Source organism: Mytilus californianus, unplaced genomic scaffold, assembly GCF_021869535.1.
Source record: "Mytilus californianus isolate M0D057914Y unplaced genomic scaffold, xbMytCali1.0.p SCAF_3, whole genome shotgun sequence".
Classification (NCBI taxonomy): Eukaryota; Metazoa; Mollusca; class Bivalvia; order Mytilida; family Mytilidae; genus Mytilus; species Mytilus californianus.
In genome coordinates, this window is record NW_026262679.1 from 91,722,301 (window position 1) to 91,728,188 (window position 5,888).

At 29.8% G+C, this 5,888-nt stretch overlaps 1 long non-coding RNA gene across 1 annotated transcript in view; it reads right to left on the minus strand.

The window, feature by feature from the left end:
• Positions 1 to 4,658, minus strand: part of LOC127735419 (uncharacterized) — a 35,874-nt gene extending 31,216 nt beyond the window's left edge. The window contains exon 1 of the long non-coding RNA XR_007998408.1: positions 4,240 to 4,658. This is a non-coding gene — a long non-coding RNA (uncharacterized LOC127735419). The remainder of the gene's footprint in view (positions 1 to 4,239) is intronic.
• Between the last annotated feature and the right edge of the window lie 1,230 nt (positions 4,659 to 5,888).

Consider the following 5,888-nt stretch of genomic DNA (forward strand, 5'->3'; position numbering starts at 1 on the left):
TAGCAAAGACAGTTGGCCGATGTCAATGCAATAAGTCCCGTTTACCTAACCTTTACGTTTGATTCACTTTGTGTATTACTGTCTGAATACTTTTTTATATACGAAATCGATGTAATACATATAGAGTCCAACCAACTGTTTGATAGCGCCTTTTGTGAACTGTCTGAGAGTACCATTCGCGCAGCGGCCAGTATTTCGATACTCCCCTAGTTTAAAGGTTACATCCATGATTGTAAAATGTTCAGTTGATTAGGAAGTCCATAATACTGAATATGAAGACCTATGTTTCACTAAAATGTATCGTAAGTATACAGAATTGTTCATGACTTATGGTCAATTTTAAACGCAAGAGTTTTTGTGAATCGCAGGCCAGTTCTTTGTCGTTTTTCCAACTTTAACATTCGTATATGTCAAAAGCTAGCATATATACACAACGTAGTGTGTTATATAAAAATAAGGAGATGTGGTATGATTGCCTATAAGACGACTATCCACCAAAATACAAATGAAGTGGATACAAGGATTTGTATAGTGTACACTATACAAATCCTTGGTGGATATAAGCAATTATATTACCGGTCTTCAACAATGAGCAAAACCCATACCGTATAGTCGGTTATAAAATGCCCCGACATGAAAAAAAATATGAATCAATTCAATTGATAAAACTAACGGCCTAATAAATAACAAAACATTTTACGAAAAACAAATATGACAGACATGAACCAACGACAATCACTGAACTACAGGCTCCTGACTTGGGACAGACACATACAGAATGTGGCAGTTCAAACAAGTTGCCAAACCCTCCCGTAACTTGTGACAGTGGTATAACAGTTCATTATAAAAACAAACTAAAATCAGTTGAAAAGGGCTTAACTAATCCGATCGATACAAAGCAGAAAATATCTATAACAATGATATTTAGTATGGTTTTAATTTACGATAACAAAATCAATATTTATACCAATAAAAACAATATTCAAAGATTTAATTACAGCGTTGAATTGGTAACCTTTTAGAATAAGTTTATTTAAAGAATTGATAAGTTTACCTGGATCGTATATGATTTTCCGGGCTCGGTAAACAACATTCCCGTAAACATTAGAATGCACTATTCCGTTTGAAATAAGTTTTCTACAGGTACAACGAAACTTGCAAACCAAATCTTTTTATCTATGGAAGAATTTAGTAAAGGTTTTAAGTGATTTGTGGTAACGAAATCCCTCACTAATACATAGATTACGCTCATTGAAATACAAAACGTCACTACAGACACGGGCATAGCGAACGAGTTATGATATATAAACACCGTAAGACGGTCCCAATGGAACATCACCGTCCAAAAAAGGAAAAATAACAATAGAGAAAAAAAATCGTCCCTTTTGTCGTAAATTTTTGTGAAGAGTTTCTTGTGTAAAACTGAAATATCTTAATCTAGAAAAGGACAGTTATTGCTGTTAATATATATTTGATTTATTTAAAGTAAGTTCCTTAAGATAAATTTCGGCAGTATATTTAGAGAATCTTGATTATTTAACGAAAAAATATCATCAAGATGACGATTAGTGTTGTTGAATTTATCAATTTAATCGAAATTAGACGGTTCCTGAATAGTTTGGCCATACACTGTGATTCATAACAGTACAGGAACAAGTCTGCTATTAAAGGGGCACACGTGGTGCCCATAGGAATACCTACGATCCTCACTTTTTATCATTTAGTTTAGATTATGATCTTTGAGTTTGGGGGTTGGAATAGAAAATTTTCTTACGCCACGCTTTTCGAATTTATGTCATTACTTACTTAAAAAACACATTATTGTGGACAAACATAACTATTATAATAGATATGTATATATAATTATGCGACTTGTCATATTTCAATGACGATGAAACGAGAAATTCTCTAATGTTATAAAACGTACCACTGGTTTTTTTTTTAATATGGTTGGAATATCTTCGTGAACTACATGTAACTCGCATTTGTTCTACGGATATACGATATTTTGGATCGTTTTTGTAACGCACTTGGTTTGGTACTCTTGCATCGAAAAGAACAGTTTCCGATTAAAGTTTGTAGCGTATACAGACACTGATATAAATAGCTGCAACATAGGAAAGTCCATTTCGTGATATTTTTATGGAGATTATTGCCTGTGCTTAATCGGTTTCTTAATTTAAATATCACTAATATACCTTGTGGTTTTATATGTTAATTTTATAAAGGCGAACGGTTGAGAACAAAAAAATTAAAACAAAGTAGCGCATAAAACAAGTGTCATTTGTCGGTAATCTAAAACGATAAAAAAAATTTGCTGAATTATGTAACTTCAAGTAAATAAAAATAAAGTGATGGTATTCATATATTCACTGAATAGTCTTATTTCGCTTCAAATAAACCGTTGGCAATGTAATCAAAGATACTAATGACCATAACTTTTTAAAAAAAGGCATCTTATTTTAATTTGATACATCATTAGAATCTATGATAAATGCAATGGTTTCTGTTTTCCTGTTGTAAACTTCCCATTCGTATGTAGCAACATACTATAAGCCTACGAATATTGTCTTTACATATCTAAAGTAGGAATTGTAAACGTGTCCTCAAAATTATACTCTAGCAACGCACCTGGACTTGGAGATAAGGTGATTTTAATAATGTTTGCTTCCATGGCATGTTTTGTCTGTCTACAACTGAACTGTTTACTTTGAAGTGATCTTTGCCGGGTATTTTACCTTTATGTAAAAAAAAAAAAAAAAATTGTAAGTCTGTCTCATTAAAATGGAGAGACCAATATTCTTACCAGATTATGATAGGGTATTGAAAAATTAAGATACATTGTATTTAAAATCCCAAAGACCCACGAAGATGAGGTAAAAGCTGCTAATGGTATTAACAGCTAAAACAGAAAGAAATCCATAGTTTTTTTTGCACTTTGGGTATTTTCCACGATGTTCCATAAACTAATTTGGAAATATAAACTTGAGGGCTTGTTATATGGTAGAACAAAACACTCTGCCATGACGAATCAACCTGGTGGGGCAGTGCATAACCAGCGGTCCTTATATGCTATTTTGCATATTCGAGGCAATAATTAAGAAAAGTTTGTTTAAAAATTATTTGTCCAATGAAATAATTAGAAAAGTGTATATCTCCAATTCAGTTTTATTTAGAATGGCGCCAATGAAGATTGTACAATAAAAATTCGTTAAAGAGATTGCAGTTTGGAATATCAAAAAAAAAATCTGATTTTAATTTTATTCTTGAAAACTCATCACTGTCGTCTGGTTATCATTAAATTAAACAGGAATATGTATTTACTAATTATAAACTCTACAAAAGTTAAGAAAGTTGTCATCTACTCGAAAAGCTGAACATTATTTACTATTGAAGAAATAAATTTTAGGTGCAAGATGAAAAGAAATAGCTCGAATTTCTGAGGAAAGGGGCGAAAAATACTTGGATATTGTAATCATCTGCATGTAGATTAAAACAATAGGAATTCAAAATTCAAAGAACGAATATGGGAATAATGTTATTGAAAATTTGCCGGAGCAAGGACGAACATTATTTGATTTAGCGTATTCATATTAGACTGAATCGAAAAGTATGTTGTCTAATCGTTTGAAATAGTTATTATTTACATTTAAAACACTGGAAAGACGGAAATATCAAACTCAAAATGAAAAAATAAGCGCGAGGAAAAATGGTCAGAGATCATATATACAGATAATGGAGAGATGTTTTTTCCTGCATGTTTTTTCAACCTCCCTCGTGAATGAATAATAAGATAAATCATTTTTAAGAAAGTTTGAAAAAAAATATTACCATGTGCATCTAAAGTGCATGGCCAGTGACAAGTGTCGATATTTGGGATCGTATATCAACTTGTTTTGAAGCAATGTTAACCATTCTTGACATTTCACCAAACAATGAAATAATATTACTGATTTTTTTAAATTAGATCTAATGACCTATTCTTTATCTAACACTTCAACAGGTAGCAAGACATGAAGCCTGGATCAGTTCGTTGTAGGCAAACGAACAGGATTGTGAACACTGAACGAATCACTTGTTCAGACAATATAACATTGACCTTGCTTTGTCGCTTATAAAAAAGAGGTTTCAATAAGTCATAGTTAAACTTCTGAATCATCTGTGTTGATAAAACAATACCTTGTGTCCAGGACATTTTATTTTGAATTCAAAAATCTCAGAAAATATTTTGATTCCTACCTTCTATAACTTCCGGTCCAATTATGGCGTCGTTTTGTATTACCACATGTTGACTAAAATGGCGTTCAAGAGACAAAAGAACAAGAAAAAATGTTATTTTCATCATCTTCCAAATGTAGTTGTTTTGTGTGTTTTATTCATTTAGATGAATTTTCATTTTGAAATAATCTTATACCACGTCTGTGTGTTGAATATTGTATGAATAGATTAATTGCATGAGTTGCAATGCAAGTGTGACAATTTATGTAATCTGGGACTACTGCACTAAATATATTATTCCTAGCTGCAATTGACCTTTTTTGACAGGAACAAGAACAATCTGTGTTTCATAATCATCTTAGCACCAACGTATTCGTCATGAATACTTTCCTGGTGCATTGGGTAAATATTTCTTTGTAAAAAAAAAATGATTGCTGTATAAATGTTTATTTATTTTGCACAAAATTGCAATAATTTTTCTACATTTGAAATTAAAATTGTTATTTTACATGGGAAAATTTTACTTTTAATTGTTTATATTCTTAGAATTTAAAAAAAAATGCTATCTTAATAGCTTTTATTTTTGTGCTGTTCTCTGTATTGTTTCGAAGCGTTTTCTTCAGTCTGATAAAAATAATTTTAAGTTTGTTTTTTTCCTCATTTCTCTTCATTGTTTTGTGTATAATTTTGTGATGAAGATTAAAGCAATAAATAACCTGTAAGTATTTGAAGATTTTTCAATGTTTGATAACAATCAGAAAATTACAAGTCTGGCCAGTTTATTAGTAACAAGAAGTAATATTTACGGTCAGAGAAAATTTGTAGATTCTCAAATAAATTATAGTTTAGTTTCTTTGAAGTATTTAAATATTTTCTTATTTTTATTGTTAATAATATTATCGTTGAGTTTTTTATTGGTTAATTGTTTATTTTTACTATCAATGATAGCTACTAAATAATACAACAGAAGAAAATAAAAAGGATTTATTCGGGTTCATCTTGACTGCTGAAATCCTGATATTTTAGTGGCCACCTTTATCATACAATTTTAACTCAATACCTACTAATTATGAAAAGTGAAAATTGTCCATAAAAGCTTATATGTAAGATAAACTATCTTAATTTGAAGTCAATGTCAAATTATGGAAAATTTATTGGGTTTATTCTACTTTCATTTTTTTCACGTTTTTAACCACTTAAATATATTATTTTCAAAATGCTTGTTAAGGGTCAAATTTCTAAAAATGGAAAAGCAAGAAATATTTGTTTAAAGTTTCGTTGCTTTCTATTTATCACATTGTTCATTCTACACGAGCTAATATTTTATTTATTTATTTTTTATAAGCAAAGAATTTAAATAAATTTATTCAGAAATAAGTATCTATAATTAATGTACTTACGTGTATTACAAAAAAAAAGTCGTTAATTTATATCAAATTTATGTCAAAAAGTTTTTAGAACAGATATAATGTTTATGTATTATTTACTAATGTGCAACAATGATTTAAAAATATAATTGTATATGAAATAAAAATCTAAGCTCAGCAGCTGACGATGAATTATTTTGCGTAAACAAACAATCTGTCATGCGATAATATCAATTAAATATCAATATATTTTTATATATTTTCTAATTATTTTCACAATAAAAGACGTGCATAATTAAATGG